Source organism: Antechinus flavipes, chromosome 4 (assembly GCF_016432865.1).
Source record: "Antechinus flavipes isolate AdamAnt ecotype Samford, QLD, Australia chromosome 4, AdamAnt_v2, whole genome shotgun sequence".
Taxonomy (NCBI): Eukaryota; Metazoa; Chordata; class Mammalia; order Dasyuromorphia; family Dasyuridae; genus Antechinus; species Antechinus flavipes.
Window position 1 is genome coordinate 31,322,551 of NC_067401.1, and position 17,565 is coordinate 31,340,115.

At 40.0% G+C, this 17,565-nt stretch overlaps 1 protein-coding gene and 1 long non-coding RNA gene across 2 annotated transcripts in view; one reads left to right on the forward strand and one right to left on the reverse strand.

Moving 5' to 3' along the window:
* The window catches only part of LOC127558947 (galectin-9-like), a 121,275-nt gene that overhangs the window by 81,439 nt on the left and 22,271 nt on the right, over positions 1 to 17,565 (reverse strand). The window lies entirely within an intron of this gene.
* LOC127558949 (uncharacterized) overlaps positions 1 to 17,565 on the forward strand; it is a 136,041-nt gene that overhangs the window by 70,651 nt on the left and 47,825 nt on the right. The window lies entirely within an intron of this gene.

Genomic DNA, 17,565 nt, shown 5'->3' on the forward strand with positions numbered 1-17,565 from the left:
AATGCAGAGATGGTTCAATATTAGGGAAACTATTAGCATAATCAACTATAGTAATAACCAAATTAACAAAAAACATATAATCATCTAAATAGATGCAGAAAAAGCATTTGATAAAATCCAACATCCCTTTCTAATAAAACTACTTGAGAGGATAGAAATCAATGAACTTTTCCTTAAAATAGTCAGGAGCATATATTTAAAACCATCAGTAAGTGGCATATGCAATAGGGAAAAACTGGAACCTTTCCCAGTAAGATCAGGAATGAAACAAGTTTGCATACTATCACCATTATTATTTAATATTGTATTAGAAATGCTAGCCTCGGCAATAAGAGTTGAAAAAAAGATTAAAGGAATTAGAGTAGATAATGAGGAAATCAAACTATCGCTCTTTGAAGATGATATGAAGGTATACTCAGGGAACCCCAGAGATTCTACTAAAAACCTATGAGAAATAATATATAACTTTAGCAAAGTTGCAGGATACAAAATAAATTCACATAAATCCTTAGCAATTTTATACATCGACAACAAAACTCAACAGCAAGAGATACAAAGAGAAATTCCATTCAAAGTAACTGTCGCTAGCATAAAATATTTGGGAATCTATGTACCAAAGGAAAGTCTGGAATTATGTGAGCAAAATTATATATATATTTTTTATTTTTTTAATTTTTATTTAATAATTACTTTATATTGACACTCGTTTCTGTTCCAATTTTTTTTTCCCTCCCTCCCTCCACCCCCTCCCCTAGATGGCAAGCAGTCCTTTATATGTTGGATATGTTGCAGTATATCCTAGATACAATATATGTTTGCAGAACCGAACAGTTCTCTTGTTGCATAGGGAGAATTGGATTCAGAAGGTATAAATAATCCGGGAAGAAAAACAAAAATGCAGATAGTTCACATCCGTTTCCCAGTGTTCTTTCTTTGGATGTAGCTGCTTTTGTCCGTCATTTATCAATTGAAACTCAGGTCTCTTTGTCAAAGAAATCCACTTCCATCAAAATATGTCCTCATACAATATCATTGTCGAAGTGTATAATGATCTCCTGATTCTGCTCATTTCACTTAGCATCAGTTCATGTAAGTCTCGCCAGTCTTCTCTGTATTCATCCTGCTGGTCATTTCTTACAGAACAATAATATTCCATAACATTCATACACCACAATTTACCCAGCCATTCTCCAATTGATGGGCATCCATTCATTTTCCAGTTTCTAGCCACTACAAATAGGGCTGCTACAAACATTTTGGCACATACAGGTCCCTTTCCCTTCTTTAGTATTTCTTTGGGATAGAAGCCCAATAGAAACACTGCTGGATCAAAGGGTATGCACAATTTGATAATTTTTTGGGCATAATTCCAGATTGCTCTCCAGAATGGTTGGATTCGTTCACAACTCCACCAACAATGCATTAGTGTCCACTTTTCCCGCATCCCCTCCAACATTCATCATTAGTTTTTCCTGTCATCTTAGCCAATCTGACAGGTGTGTAGTGGTATCTCAGAGTTGTCTTAATTTGCATTTCTCTGATCAATAATTATTTGGAACACTCTTTCATATGAGTGGTAATAGTTTCAATTTCATCCTCTGAAAATTGTCTGTTCATATCCTTTGACCATTTATCAATTGGAGAATGGCTTGATTTCTTATAAATTTGAGTCAGTTCTCTATATATTTTGGAAATGAGGCCTTTATCAGAACCTTTAACTGTGAAGATATTTTCCCAGTTTGTTGCTTCCCTTCTAATCTTGTTTGCATTAGTTTTATTTGTACAAAGGCTTTTTAATTTGATGTCATCAAAATTTTCTATTTTGTGATCAGTAATGGTCTCTAGTTCATCTTTGGTCACAAATTTCTTTCTCCTCCACAAGTCTGAGAGATAAACTATTCTATGTTCCTCTAATTTATTTATAATCTCGTTCTTTATGCCTAGGTCATGGACCCATTTTGATCTTATCTTGGTATATGGTGTTAAGTGTGGGTCCATGCCTAATTTCTGCCATACTAATTTCCAATTATCCCAGCAGTTTTTATCAAATAATGAATTCTTTTCCCAGAAGTTAGGGGCTTTGGGTTTGTCAAACACTAGATTGCTATAGTTGACTATTCTGTCTTGTGAACCTAGCCTTTTCCACTGATCCACTAATCTATTTCTTAGCCAATACCAAATGGTTTTGGTGACTGCTGCTTTATAATATAATTTTAGATCAGGTACAGCTAGGCCACCTTCATTTGATTTTTTTTTCATTAATTCCCTTGAGATTCTCGACTTTTTATTGTTCCATATGAATTTTGTTGTTATTTTTTCTAGATCAATAAAATATTTTCTTGGAAGTCTGATTGGTATAGCACTAAATAAATAGATTAGTTTAGGGAGTATTGTCATCTTTATTATGTTCGCTCGGCCGATCCAAGAGCACTTAATATTTTTCCAATTATTTAAGTCTGACTTTATTTGTGTGTAGACTTTTTTATAATTTTGCTCATATAATTCCTGACTTTCCTTTGGTAGATAGATTCCCAAATATTTTATGGTATCAACAGTTATTCTGAATGGAATTTCTCTTTGTATCTCTTGCTGTTGGGTTTTGTTGGTGATGTATAAAAATGCTGAGGATTTATGGGGATTTATTTTGTAGCCAGCTACTTTGCTAAAATTATGAATTATTTCCAATAGCTTTTTAGTAGAATCTCTGGGGTTCTCTAGGTATACCATCATATCATCTGCAAAGAGTGATAGTTTGGTTTCCTCATTGCCTACTCTAATTCCTTTAATATCTTTCTCGACTCTTATTGCCGAGGCTAGTGTTTCTAATATGATATTAAATAATAATGGTGATAGTGGGCAACCTTGCTTCACTCCAGATCTTACTGGGAAAGGTTCCAGTTTTTCCCCATTGCATATGATGCTTACTGATGGTTTTAAATATATGCTCCTGACTATTTTAAGGAAAAGTCCATTTATTCCTATGCTCTCAAGTGTTTTTATTAGGAATGGGTGTTGGATTTTATCAAATGCTTTTTCTGCATCTATTGAGATGATCATATGGTTTTTGTTTGTTTGGTTATTGATATAGTCAATTATGCTAATAGTTTTCCTAATATTGAACCAGCCCTGCATTCCTGGTATAAATCCTACTTGGTCATAATGTATTATCCTGGTGACGATTTTCTGTAATATTTTTGCTAATATTTTATTTAAGATTTTAGCATCAATATTCATTAGGGAGATTGGTCTATAATTTTCTTTCTCTGTTTTCAGCCTACCTGGTTTAGGTATCAGTACCATGTCTGTGTCATAAAAGGAGTTTGGTAGGACTCCCTCAATCCCTATTTTTTCAAATAATTTATATAACATTGGAGTTAATTGTTCTTTAAATGTTTGGTAGAATTCACATGTAAATCCATCTGGTTCTGGGGATTTTTTCTTAGGGAGTTGATTGATAGTTTGTTCTATTTTTTTTTCTGAGATGGGACTGTTTAGGATATTTACTTCTTCCTCTGTTAGTTTGGGCAAGCTATATTTTTGGAGGTATTTTTCTATTTCATTTAAGTTGTCGAATTTATTGGCATAAAGTTGGGCAAAGTAATTCCTAATTATTGCTCTAATTTCCTCTTCGTTAGTGGTGAGTTCTCCCTTTTTATTTTTAAGACTAACAATTTGATTTTCCTCTTTCCTTTTTTAAATCAGATTTACTAAGGGTTTGTCTATTTTGTTGGTTTTTTCATAGAACCAACTTTTAGTATTATTAATCAATTTAATAGTTTTTTTTTACTTTCAATTTTATTGATCTCACCTTTTATTTTTAGAATTTCAAGTTTAGTGTTTGACTGGGGGTTTTTAATTTGTTCCTTTTCTAGCATTTTTAGTTGCAAACCCAATTCATTGACCTTCTCTTTCTCTATTTTATACAAATAGGCCTCTAGAGATATGAAATTTCCCCTTATTACCGCTTTGGCTGCATCCCATACATTTTGGTATGATGTCTCATTATTATCGTTTTCTTGGGTGAAGTTATTAATTATGTCTATGATTTGCTGTTTCACCCAATCATTCTTTAGTATGAGATTATTTAGTTTCTGATTATTTTTTGGTCTACTTCCCCCTGGTTTTTTGTTGAATGTAATTTTCATTGCATCGTGGTCTGAAAAGGATGCATTTACTATTTCTGCCTTACTGCATTTGAGTTTGAGGTTTTTATGTCCTAATATATGGTCAATTTTTGTATAGGTTCCATGAACTGCTGAAAAGAAACTGTATTCCTTTCTGTCTCCATTACATTTTCTCCAGAGATCTATCATATCTAACTTTTCTAGTATTCTATTTACCTCTTTGACTTCTTTCTTATTTATTTTGTGGTTTGATTTATCTAATTCTGAGAGTGCAAGGTTAAGATCTCCCACTATTATAGTTTTACTGTCTATTTCTTCTTGCAGCTCTCTTAGTTTCTCTTTTAAGAATTTAGATGCTACCCCACTTGGTGCATATATGTTTAATATAGATAGTGCTTCATTATCCATGCTACCCTTTAGCAAGATATAGTGCCCTTCCTTATCTCTTTTAATTAGATCAATTTTTGCTTTAGCTTGATCTGAGATCAGGATGGCTACCCCTGCTTTTTTGACTTCACCTGAAGCATAGTAGATTCTGCTCCAACCTTTTACCTTTAACCTGCATGTATCTCCCCGCTTCAGGTGTGTTTCCTGTAAACAACATATTGTAGGATTCTGGCTTTTAATCCATTCTGCTAACCGCTTCCTCTTTATGGGGGAGTTTACCCCGTTCACGTTTATGGTTAGAATGACCAATTCTGTATTACTTGCCATCTTGTTAACCCCGGTTTATGCTTTTCTCCCTTCTTTCCCCTTTCCCCCCCTTCCCAGTATTAAGCTTGTGAGCACCACTTGCTTCTCACAGCCCTCCCTTTTTAGTATCCCTCCCCCCGCCTTAGAGTTCCTCCCCCTATCTTACCCCTTTCCTTCCCAGTTCCCGTATTCCCTTCCGCTTAGCTTATTCCTTCCCTTTTCACTTTTCCCTTCTCACTTTTCAATGAGGTGGGAGAAGTTTCACCATAGATTGAATATGTCTTAAGATTTTTCACTTAAAACCAATTCTGAAGGCAGTAAGATACCCACTATATTCATCCCCCTCCATTCTTTCTCTCAGATATAATAGGTTTCCTATGCCTCTTCATGAGATGTACTACCCCCACTTTACCCTTTTTCTGATACAATGTCCTTTCCACATCAATTTCTAGAACAAGGTATACATGTATTCTTCATACATCTATATAGTCAAAATATAGTTCCCAAGATTAATCTTTACCTTTTTAGATTTCTCTTGAGTTCTATATTTGTAGATCAAACTTTTTGTTAAGTTCTGGTTTTTCATCAGAAATAGATGAAATTCGCTTACTTCGTTGAATGTCCACCTTCTTCCCTGGAAAAAGATGCTCATTCTCGCTGGGTAAGTTATTTTTGGTTGCATACCAAGTTCCTTAGCCCTTTCGGAATATCATATTCCAGGCCCTTCGATCTTTTAATGTGGATGCTGCCAGATCCTGGGTGATCCTTATTGTGGCTCCTTGATACTTAAATTGGGTTTTTCTAGCTGCTTGAAATATTTTTTCCTTCATCTGAGGGTTCTGGCATTTGGCCACTATATTCCTTGGTGTTTTGATTTTAGGATCCCTTTCAGTGGGTGATCGATGAATTCTTTCAATGTTTATTTTTTCCTCTGTTCCTATGACTTCTGGGCAGTTCTCTTTGATAATTTCCTGGAAAATAGTGTCCAGGCTCTTTTTTTCATCATGTTTTTCTGGAAGTCCAATGATTCTCAGATTGTCTCTCCTGGATCTGTTTTCCAGGTCTGTTGTCTTCCCCAGAAGGTATTTCACATTTTTCTCCATTGTTTGATTTTTTTGGATTTGCTTGACTGATTCTTCTTGTCTCCTCGAGTCATTCAATTCCACTTGTTCAATTCTGATTTTCAGTGAAGTATTTTCTTCACTCACTTTTTAAAAATCTTTTTCTAATTGTCCAATTGAGTTCTTTTGTTCTGTGGAATTTTTTTCCATTTCGCCAATTTTGTTTTTTAGAGAGCTGTTTTCTGTTTCCAGTTCACTAATCCTATTTTTCAAGGATTTTACTTCTTTATCCACTCTCTCTTTAACTTTCTCCAGGCTCTTTTGCCAAGCCTCCCTCTCCCTTTCCCAAGCCTCCCTCTCCTTTTCCCAAGCCTCCCTCTCCTTTTCCCAAGCCTCACTCTGCTTTCCCCATTTTTCTTCTAGCTCCCTTGTGAGAGCCTTTTTAATCACTTCTATGAGGTTCATCTGTGCTGAGGAACAGATGATCTCCTCCTTTGGGGATTCACCTGGAGACAGTCTGTTTTTAGTCTCCTCAGGATTTAGAGTCTGCTCTCTATCTGTATAGAAGCTGTCAAGGGTTAAAGTCCTCTTCAGCTTCTTGCTCATTCTGTCTAATAATCAGAGACAAACTAGCAAAGAAAAACAGAAAAAACTGGAGTCTTTCTTTGGGGGAGGGGCTGGGTATGTTATCGAACTTCCTCTACAGATTGCAGGGGGCAGCAGTGAGGCACTAGCAGGACTGTGTTGCGTCTGGGCTCTGAGATCCCAGAGCGTGCTGAGTCACTGTGAGGGGGGGGGAGCGGGGGGCGGCCAGGTCCCGAGAGACTCCAGCTGTTTGGGGTTGTATTTTTCAGCCCCGGTGTTTTTAGCTTCTCTGCTGGGCTGCTGACTTGCTGCCGGAGCAAAGTATCCAAACCTGTAGCGAAGCTCTCCCCACAGAGACGGCTGCGATTACTCCCCACCCCCTCTCCAGTCTGCTCCCGTGCTCTCACTGCCACTGTCCGCCGCCTGCGCCTGATCTAAAACCATCCCAGCCCTCCAGTAAAGACAAACCTTTCTTGGCGAATCTCAAGGATGGCTTCTCTTGGTAACTATTTGTGGGTTTTTTTTCAGTCAAGCATTAATTCAGAGGCTTGTAATGAAGTGGATAGTGAGAGAAAGCGTGGAGCTTATGCAGCTGTTTGCCTCCTCTCCGCCATCTTAACCGGAAGTCCCCCGTGAGCAAAATTATAAAAAAGTCTCCATACAAATAAAGTCAGACATAAATAATTGGAAAAATATTAAGTGCTCTTGGATAGGTCGAGCAAATATAATAAAGATGACAGTACTCCCTAAACTAATCTGTTTATTTAGTGCTATACCAATCAGACTTCCAAGAAAATATTTTATTGACCTAGAAAAAATAACAACAAAATTCATATGGAACAATAAATAGTCGAGAATCTCAAGGGAATTAATGAAAAAAAAATCAAATGAAGGTGGCCTAGCTGTACCTGATCTTAAATTATATTATAAAGCAGTAGTCACCAAAACCATTTGGTATTGGCTAAGAAATAGATTAGTGGATCACTGGAAAAGGTTAGGTTCACAAGACAGAATAGTCAACTATAGCAATCTAGTGTTTGACAAACCCAAAGCCCCTAACTTCTGGGAAAAGAATTCATTATTTGATAAAAACTGCTGGGATAATTGGAAATTAGTATGGCAGAAATTAGGCATGGACCCACACTTAACACCATATACCAAGATAAGATCAAAATGGGTCCATGACCTAGGCATAAAGAACGAGATTATAAATAAATTAGAGGAACATAGAATAGTTTATCTCTCAGACTTGTGGAGGAGAAAGAAATTTGTGACCAAAGATGAACTAGAGACCATTACTGATCACAAAATAGAAAATTTTGATGACATCAAATTAAAAAGCCTTTGTACAAACAAGACTAATGCAAACAAGATTAGAAGGGAAGCAACAAACTGGGAAAATATCTTCACAGTTAAAGGTTCTGATAAAGGCCTCATTTCCAAAATATATAGAGAACTGACTCAAATTTATAAGAAATCAAGCCATTCTCCAATTGATAAATGGTCAAAGGATATGAACAGACAATTTTCAGAGGATGAAATTGAAACTATTACCACTCATATGAAAGAGTGTTCCAAATCATTATTGATCAGAAAAATGCAAATTAAGACAACTCTGAGATACCACTACACACCTGTCAGATTGGCTAAGATGACAGGAAAAACTAATGATGAATGTTGGAGGGGATGCGGGAAAAGTGGACACTAATGCATTGTTGGTGGAGTTGTGAACGAATCCAACCATTCTGGAGAGCAATCTGGAATTATGCCCAAAAAATTATCAAAATGTGCATACCCTTTGATCCAGCAGTGTTTCTATTGGGCTTCTATCCCAAAGAAATACTAAAGAAGGGAAAGGGACCTGTATGTGCCAAAATGTTTGTAGCTGCCCTATTTGTAGTGGCTAGAAACTGGAAAATGAATGGATGCCCATCAATTGGAGAATGGCTGGGTAAATTGTGGTATATGAATGTTATGGAATATTAATGTTCTGTAAGAAATGACCAGCAGGATGAATACAGAGAGGACTGGCGAGACTTACATGAACTGATGCTAAGTGAAATGAGCAGAACCAGGAGATCATTATACACTTCGACAACGATATTGTATGAGGACATATTTTGATGGAAGTGGATTTCTTTGACAAGGAGACCTAACTGAGTTTCAATTGATAAATGACGGACAAAAGCAGCTACACCCAAAGAAAGAACACTGGGAAACGAATGTGAACTATCTGCATTTTTGTTTTTCTTCCCGGGTTATTTATACCTTCTGAATCCAATTCTCCATGTGCAACAAGAGAACTGTTCGGTTCTGCAAACATATACTGTATCTAGGATATACTGCAACATATCCAACATATAAAGGACTACTTGCCATCTAGGGGAGGGGGTGGAGGGAGGGAGGGAGGGGAAAAAAATCAGAACAGAAACAAGTGCAAGGGATAATGTTGTAAAAAAAATTACCCTGGCATGGATTCTGTCAATATAAAGTATTTATTAAATAAAAATTAAAAAAAAAAGTAAAGGCCACAATATTCAAAAAATTCTTAAGGTTTTACACTCAGAATAAATCTAACATGTGCAAGGCAACAGTAAAATTATTTCCCCCAATTTCAATTTTATTTCAGTTTCAAAATTATAGTACCTCTTTAAAATATGGTAAGTTCCCAAAACCCTTAATCAAGTATTGCAGACAATTACCCAGTTTAGTCTTCTTAAACTTTCTGTTCTCTAATTCCATGAAAGCAAACTTACTAATGATTTTTCTCTCTTTTCCTGGAAAATTTTTTTTTCTTTTTATAAGTATGCCTAGTTTTCCCACAGGTCGAACAGGTCAGAACACCCCTGTGTTCAACTATTTACCTCTTTTACTCTATTTTTATTCCTCCCTTCCAATATCTGCAGTTTCTTATTTCAAATCTTAACACATACACCAATTTAAAGTTATTTTAAAATTAACCAGTACTTCAGTTTATGAAATTTCCTAAAATGTATCTAGATATTTCATTCAAACTTCTTTTCTTTAGCAACCAGGAAAGAGTTAAGCACCAATCCTTGCTTTACCTTGAGAATTCTTTTCTCTGGCTGAGTCCTGATAACAAGCTCCTTGTCTACAGGAGTGATAGCCACTGTTCTTCTATTTTCTCAAAACTTTCCAAACTTTCAATCTATGTTTTTATTTTGTTCCTTCTTTCCCTCTTCCTGTAAAGCCACTGCCAGAGATAGAGGAAGAGAAAGAGAAAAAAGATTTTCTTTTCTTTTCTTTTTTCTTTTTCTTTTTTTACAATAACTTTTTATTGACAGAACCCATGCCAGGATAATGTTTTTACAACATTATCCCTTGCACTTGCTTCTGTTCTGATTTTTCCCCTCCCTCCCTCCACCCCCTCCCCTAGATGTCAAGCAGTCCTATATATGTTAAATATGTTGCGGTATATCCTACAATATATGTTTGCAGAACCAAACAGTTCTCTTGTTGCACAGGGAGAATTGGATTCAGAAGGTAAAAATAACCTGGGAAGAAAAACAAAAATGCCAATAGTTTACATTCATTTCCCAGTGTTCTTTCTTTGGGTGTAGCTGCTTCTGTCTATCATTAATCAATTGAAACAGAGTTAGGTCTCTTTGTCAAAGAAATCCACTTCCATCAAAATACGTCCTCATACAGTATTGTTGTTGAAGTGTATAAGGATTTTCTTTTCTTGAGAAGCCTAAAACTAGTTCCCAAATTCTACGACCAATACATTATGAACCACTCTGAAAGAATTACTACTCTGAATGAATTCCAATTCCCACAATTCAGCCTGATATTTTTCTCAACCTGTAACACAGAAGCTTAATTCTTATCTCTTATGAGCTTTCTAACTTTTAACACAGAACAAAGGCAAGGCAAAGCAGACATACACACAGACATTCACAAAACTCTATTTTCACCTTTTACATACAGATTTAAGTCTGATATAACCAAATAGTTCTGGGCTATACATCCTTCCAGTTTTCTTCCCTTTTATATCTGGGAAGTTCATTCCAGTCTTGAATTCCCTAGCTAATGTCCTTATACAAATTTTTGGACGGCTTCTATACCACCCTGGACCCAATCCAGGTGTTGGCGGAGGCCCTATATTACCCTCACACCCCCACAGCCACCCGAGAGCCTACTTAGGAAAAGTCCTTTATCATTGGGGTCAAGAGCAGTCCATACCAAAAATAAATTTAAGAGGGCTAATCCATCAGGGTCTCCCTCGACCCAGCCAAAACACCCCCAGACTTCCCAAGAGCTTTAACTCGAGAATATATGTTTCTTTTCAGGCTGCAAATGCCAGCCATCAGGACTCTACTTCTTTCAATCTTTAATTCTGCGTTCCACTGAATGCCTCATGTTGTTGTCTAAGATGGAAGGGAGGCTGCCCACTCAAAGCCAGAGACCATGGAGAAAATTATTCCGTGGGTGCCTGTCCCTGTTCCGGGTGCACATAGCCATCTCCCCCAAAGATCCCATCTTGGACGAACCCCCAATTATCAAGGATGTAGAAGACTCTTACCCAAAATGATTACTCAGAGATCATTCAGTAGAAGGCAGAAAAGTTGTTTATAGAAAACCTCTGGAGGATATGCCCTCCCATCACGAGATAAGAAAGAGAAAGCTCGCGGTAGGAAAGCTAAAGAAGTAGTAAACATACATAGCTTTATACAAGAAATTACATCACAAGTAAGAGAACATTGTGAAGGAAAGGGGGAGGCATCTAATTGGTTGTTACTATTTGGGGAGATTGAAATGGAAGGTTTCTGTTTCCCTGAAATCTCCTGATTTCTAGGAAACAAAGTCAGGCCTTCAGGCTTAATCAAGCAGATAGTGGTCCAGCTAATAGACTAAATGTCTATAAATGTCAAATACCAATAAATGTCATCAGCTCAGGTTAAGTAAATATGTTTCTATCTGGCCAAGGCTCAAGTAAATATGAGCCTGCACATATTATACAGATCATAGGGGAAACTCAGAAATAATAAAATATATAGAAAAAGAATTCATACATTCCTGTAAGTTCTTCACTTTATTTCTATTCCCCACCAAAGCCTGCTAGAGAGGAGCAATGCCATAAAACCTTACCTGCTTAATGCCACCTGGGAAAAAGAAATTTCTGCTAGTGGCCTTGAAACACTCAGGCAGAAGGAAGGAAAAAAACACTATTTGGTTTGCTTCTGAAACACAGGGTAATTTAACATTATGGGTTATGTTTGCTGGACATGTAGGTTTTAGAGTTATTAACTATTTATTGTATTGTGAATCTTAAAACTTTGGAAGGAAAAAGGAAAGGAGAATGATAGTGATTTATGAAAGATTGTAGGAACAGTTGTAAGTTTGAAGGGTTTTAGGAGTGAGGAACGAGAAGAGGAAAAGTGGGGGTAAGAGAAACGGGAGAGGATCTTTTGTCTTCAAAGATAAAGATTCAACTCACACCCTGCCCCACGCTGCTTCTGCTATTTTAGCAATCGAGCATCTAGTATAAAGGTAGTTAAAATGTGTTTATAGTATGTAGCTGAGGGAAAAAGAAGAATTAAGTAGGAAGAGAAAAAGGAAGGGTTTTAATGGAAGGATTTCTGTGTGGGGAAGCTTGAGTGGGAACAGCAAGGAATGTTTTGTTCAGGTTTAGGTAACCTTCCTTCCCTTCCCCCTCCACCCCTCCTCACCTCCCCCCTACTAAATGTGTTCCAGCCTTTTTTGTCAAGTCAAAGCTGGCTGACAGGAGCAACTGTGATTTTAAAGAGACAGCCTACATTTGTTTTTGCTTTTTTGTTTTTTGGGTTTTTTGGATACATAATGATTTCCTTGGTTAAGGAATATATGTGATCTATGTGGTCTATAAATGTGATCTATAATGTGGTAAAGTTATTTTTTAAAGTTTAATTGATGTTTTAAAGAATCTTTAATGTAGTATTAGGATATTCTGTATAGGATGTTCTATATAAGTTTTAATTGATTGTATGCCCATCATTTAAGGACTTTTGAACATAATAGTTTTTTTCTTTGTCCTTTTGAAAATGCTTCTGTTATGGGCAATATGTAATTTGGAGTTTTTCACTGTATTAGGTATTTTAAAGCAAAATGATTTGTATAATGTTCGACTTATGACACTGCCTACTTAGATTTGAAAGATGAGTTGCGAACTTGCGGGGACAAATTTCTTTCTGTTATCAATATAAGATCATGGTAAATATCTGTTTGGGATCTATCTGAAACTATGCTCAATGGAATTTGTTATTGGAAGCAAAATTTGTTGGGCTTGTAATTAATATTTATAGGGAGTTTTTAATTTTTAAGCTCCACCCTCTGATGGTTAGTGGATAATTATCTGGAGTATAACTGGGTTAAGGCTACTTTATCCTGTGTCATTTATGTGCTGAAGGATCAGTTTTTAAATTATGTTATACTCACATTTCTGCATTTTTTTCCTCCTCCTGTGCCTAATAGGAGCCAGTGATCAGTAGAATTTGTTAATGCAATTCAATTGTGTCATACCTTGCTGTTTCCAGTCTAGTTATATGTAATCATTGTATCCTAAATACTTAGGCAAATGAGTGTTTAGCCTGACTATCTATCTGATACTAGACATTTGTGTTCGAAGATATTCAAGCTTTTAAAGGTTTCTAAATGATGAGAGGACAGTTAACAGTAGTCTGTGAAACCTAACTGCTGTTTTTATTGGGACTACAGCTGATAGCCGTTTGGCTGTCCTGTGAGACAAGCATGTCTCTTTCCATGGACAGCTGCTGGCCGGTCTATTCTGGCCTCCCCCACATCTTGCACCAGTCCTTGTGGGCCAGTCTTTCTATCTCAGACGGTCTTTGCCCCTGATCAGCATGAAGCCATTTTTGGATGAGATGGTTCGCCTCCTGCTCCTGATAGACTGATATGGAAATTGGAAAATGGTTGACGAATAACTGTTTAACCCTGAATGGGTCATTTATTACTGTGTGTTGAGATTGGGATGGAAATTGGTAAAATTGTGTAACTCCTGCTGTTATGTTTGAATGATTTTTGGGAAACCCTCCTGTGATATGTATAGGACTTCACTCTTGGGATTTATATGTGGGATGGTTATTTGACAATTTATTTGCCTTTTTTTTTTTTTTTTGATGATTCCATTTGCCTGAGAGAAAAAGGGAGGGAAGAAGAGATAGGAAATTGAGGAAAAAGGAAGAATGGGAACCCCTAGTTTCCTGTTCACTTTGCCCTAGGTACTTCTACCCACCCCCTATCTCACTAGTTCAGATTGAATTGGAAGTCCTTTAAGCAGTCCTTTTTCATTTTAACTCCATGCTTAAACCTACTGGGATGTGCCTGCTGGTTATGCTTTAACTTTGGAACCCCTTATTCTGCTGGAGTTGCTCTGGCAGACTCAGTGTGTAGATTTTTTTTTTTTTGAAACAACCAGAAATCAGGCACCTGATTGGCCTTGGCAGTTTCCAGTCCTGTAACCCCAGGTTCTGAACTGGTCTCTCAGCCTTCTCAAAGGACGTTTTAGGCATCTAAAGTCCGGAGTTTGCCTGCCTTGATGGTCTAACTGTGCATGCTCTGATAGCTCTGCTCAGAGATCTGTATCCTGGGTGGGGACAGGTGGAGCTCCTCCAGGCCTCACCCTTCTCCCCTGGGGCAGGGTACCCTCTGAATGGGCAGCACGACTGTCTCCAGCCCTGCTGCTCCCTATATAAGCAGAGGCGAGTCATGCACAAATGACTGCAGACCACCTAACTCACAGTGACCTCTCCATCTCAAACTGGATTCTCTGGCAGGGATGGTGCTCCATCTGTCATGCGGCACCAGGGAGCCTTTGGGGTTGTCAGGGAGAGACTTGCCCTTGCCACATAAGTCCTTGCATTTTTCTACTTCTCTTTTGGTTTATTGCCTCAAATAGGAAGGGTCAGCATTATGGTTCTGAGACCTTCCAGGTATCTAGGGGAAGGTTATTCAATGATTTGACCTCTTGTGCCTCAGTTCCCTTAATGGCCCTCCCGCAGTTTCCCTGAATTGTTCTGCCTCAGTTCCCCTGTTTGCAAACACCCCTGCTGTTCATGAGGACTGATATAACTTAGGGCTAGTTACTTGTACATGTGACAACTCCAGATAAGGAAGAGTTCAATGAAACCTATTGGCAACCGACCCTCCTACAGGCCTCAAGATCCTGCTGGCCCAGCTGATGGCCAGGGCTAGGGGAGCCCTGCAGAAGGACGTGTGATTCTTCCAAAAGCCTTGAGCTATCCTTTGTTTCAGAGCTGCTCTCTCTAACTCACTTGGGGGGACTCCCTTGTATGATCGGCTTTGTGTTGCTTTTTCTCACCCAGAATGGAATCCCTCACTGAGACTGGTGCCCGCGATGCCTGACTGTGCCAAGGTGACCCCTGCCCACCCCCCACTGTGCCTGCCCTGTGTCCCCGGGGACTCACACTCGGGGACAGGGGAAGTCGATTTCATGGACATGGAAACCCGGGTTCAAGGACATGGTTTTCTTTTGCTTTTTGTTGGCACTTTCTCAAGTTGGCCTGAAGCCTTTCCAGTAAAATCCTAACGTGCTTTGGTCATAGCCAAGAAACTTGTGACAGAAATTTTCCCCCGGTTCGGACTCCCCTTCCCCCTCGCGTCTGACAATGGCCCGGCCTTTGTTTCTGATGTTGTTCAGTCCCTGGCACAGGCCTCCAGTTAAAGGGCGCCTGCACTGTGCCTACAGACCGCAGGGTTGGGGTCAGGCAGAAGCATGAAGAGGGCATTTGAGGGGCACATTTCTGAGCCCTGGTTGGGAGCTGGCGAGACCTGGGTAGCTCCTTCCCAGCATGGGGCAGGACGGTTCTTAGGATGTTACTAATGATCCCTTTTCTAGTCCCTACAGGCTCTGCAGGACACCCGGGCAGTGGGCAGGGCTCTCTATGGCGCCTCTGCCCGGCCACCCCCATCCCCGCCTCCAACCGGGGGATGGGATCCTGACCAGGAAACTTCCTCATGGCTCTGCATTGAAACCCCGCTGGACCGGCCCCCACCAGGCCATCCTCTCCCATCCCTCAGCAGTGAAGGTGGCCCACAGTAGGGCTTGGATCCATCGTTCCCACGTGAGACCTTGCCCTGCTCCCGACACAGGACCCGACTCAGGAAGAGGGTGTTTTCATTCTCATCCCCTTTCATGACCTGATCCTCCCTCTTGCTTCCCCCGCCCCATTGGGGAAGCCCGGCTGCTATTCTCCCATAGATATGGAACCTAGTGAGAACTACTGGGGGGAGGTGGAGGCAGCCTTGGTTCTATCTGGACCTATGCCAGCTCTCGGGAAGGACCCGGGGTGTCAGCTTTTATGCAGCAGGAAGAGATTTGGGAGCCCTGCTCACCACCCAAAGAAGGACCCTCCCCAGGGAAAACATCCCCAGAGGCCCTAATGCAGTTATTAACCCCCCTCATTTTCCCCAGGGACCAGCCACGACCACTTCTGGTCTGGAGGGGGAAACCACAACAACACCCCCTCAGCCTCCACTCCCCCAGGACCGCTGCCTCCCTATGGGACATTTGTGTCAGCCCTTGATGGGATACACCTGCTGATAAAGCAGCCCCACCCTCACCACAAGCTGGACCCGCCCCCCCTGCTTTGTGGGTGTAGGCACCCCCTGGTGGGACAGAGGCCCCCTCCATCCTGAATATTTCACTCTCACTGTGTAGCCATTGGTGTAAGTATTGAGATCTTCCCATACTGCCTCTCATCTTCCCCCTAGGGATGGGCCCCAGCACAAGTGTCCTTCTAGCTGGCAAGATTTTCCTCACTCTGAAATTAAACTTCTTTTTTATTCTTCACTCTCCCATATCTAGCCTGTTGGGATCAACTCTGACCATATGAGACTTACATGAACTGATGCTAAGTGAATGAGCAGAACCAGGAGATCATTATATACTTCAACAGCGATACTATTTGAGGATGTATTCTGATGGAAGTGGATCTCTGCCCACGTCCCCATGGTAACTGTGGGAGGGATGCAGGGTGGAGCACAGTGCATCAAGTCAGAAGGCTGTGAGCTGGAGCACTCCCCATACAAGAAGCTCCAAGTGGAAGCTGTTGCCATTTCCCTATACAAAAATACGGTAAAATCTCTAATACGGGCCCCCCCGCAGGGTCCTATTTGTCCCGCACTGTGGGACTAATCCCTTGTATCAATGAATTCACTTTGGCCTTGGAAGACTCCCCTCAGCTTTGCCTGCTTGTGTATGGGCTCCCTCAGGTCTCTCTGTATTCTGAGGAAGGAGCCGAAGGACATTTTGGTCGGTTAGATAGGGCGAGGGGGGCTGCTTCTATTCTGGTTCCCCTCCTAGTGGGGCTGGGAATAGCAGGCTCCCCGACTGTGGGAACCGCTGCCCTAATCCATGGTGAGAGCAGCTCTTGGCTCTGGGTTCCCAGATGGACCAGGATTTGAAGGACCTGGAAAATCACATCCTTCCTGGAGAACTCCCTGAACTCCTTGACAGAGGCGGTCCCACAGAATCGTCTTCTGGGCTAGATTTTCTCTACCTTAAGCAAGGAGGGATACGTCTGGCCCTCAGGACAGCTTGCTGTTTCTATGCTTACAACTCTGGGGTAATAGGAGAGTCCCTATCCTCAGTTAGACAGTGGATCAAGGACCAGGAAAAGCCTCAATGCCAATCAATGTCCTGGTACTGGTCACTTTGCAATTGCTCCCCCTGGGTAACCTCTCTTGTCACCTCAAGGATAGGCCCCCTTACCCTATTTCTGCTGGATCTACTGACTGCCCCTCATTTGATTGTTTAATCCAATTTATCAGGAAGAGGATGCAGGCTTTTAAGTTGTTTGTTGCCATGGTCACTTGCTCTCCCCTGGCCTCTGATGAGTCCAGTCTCTGACAGTCTCAAGAAAAGGGGGGAGTCAAGTGGAAAACACCCCAAATGGGACCGTGAGAAACATAATCTTGAACCTTTATAGTTAGAAGTTTGTTACTAGTTCTTCACTCCCTAATGCAGATGGTATTTCTCCAAATGTGCTGTCCTAACAAACCCGAGTCCTTGACAACCTGATAAGCTTAAAGAAATTCTGCTTATTGCCGTCTGTAAATGAACC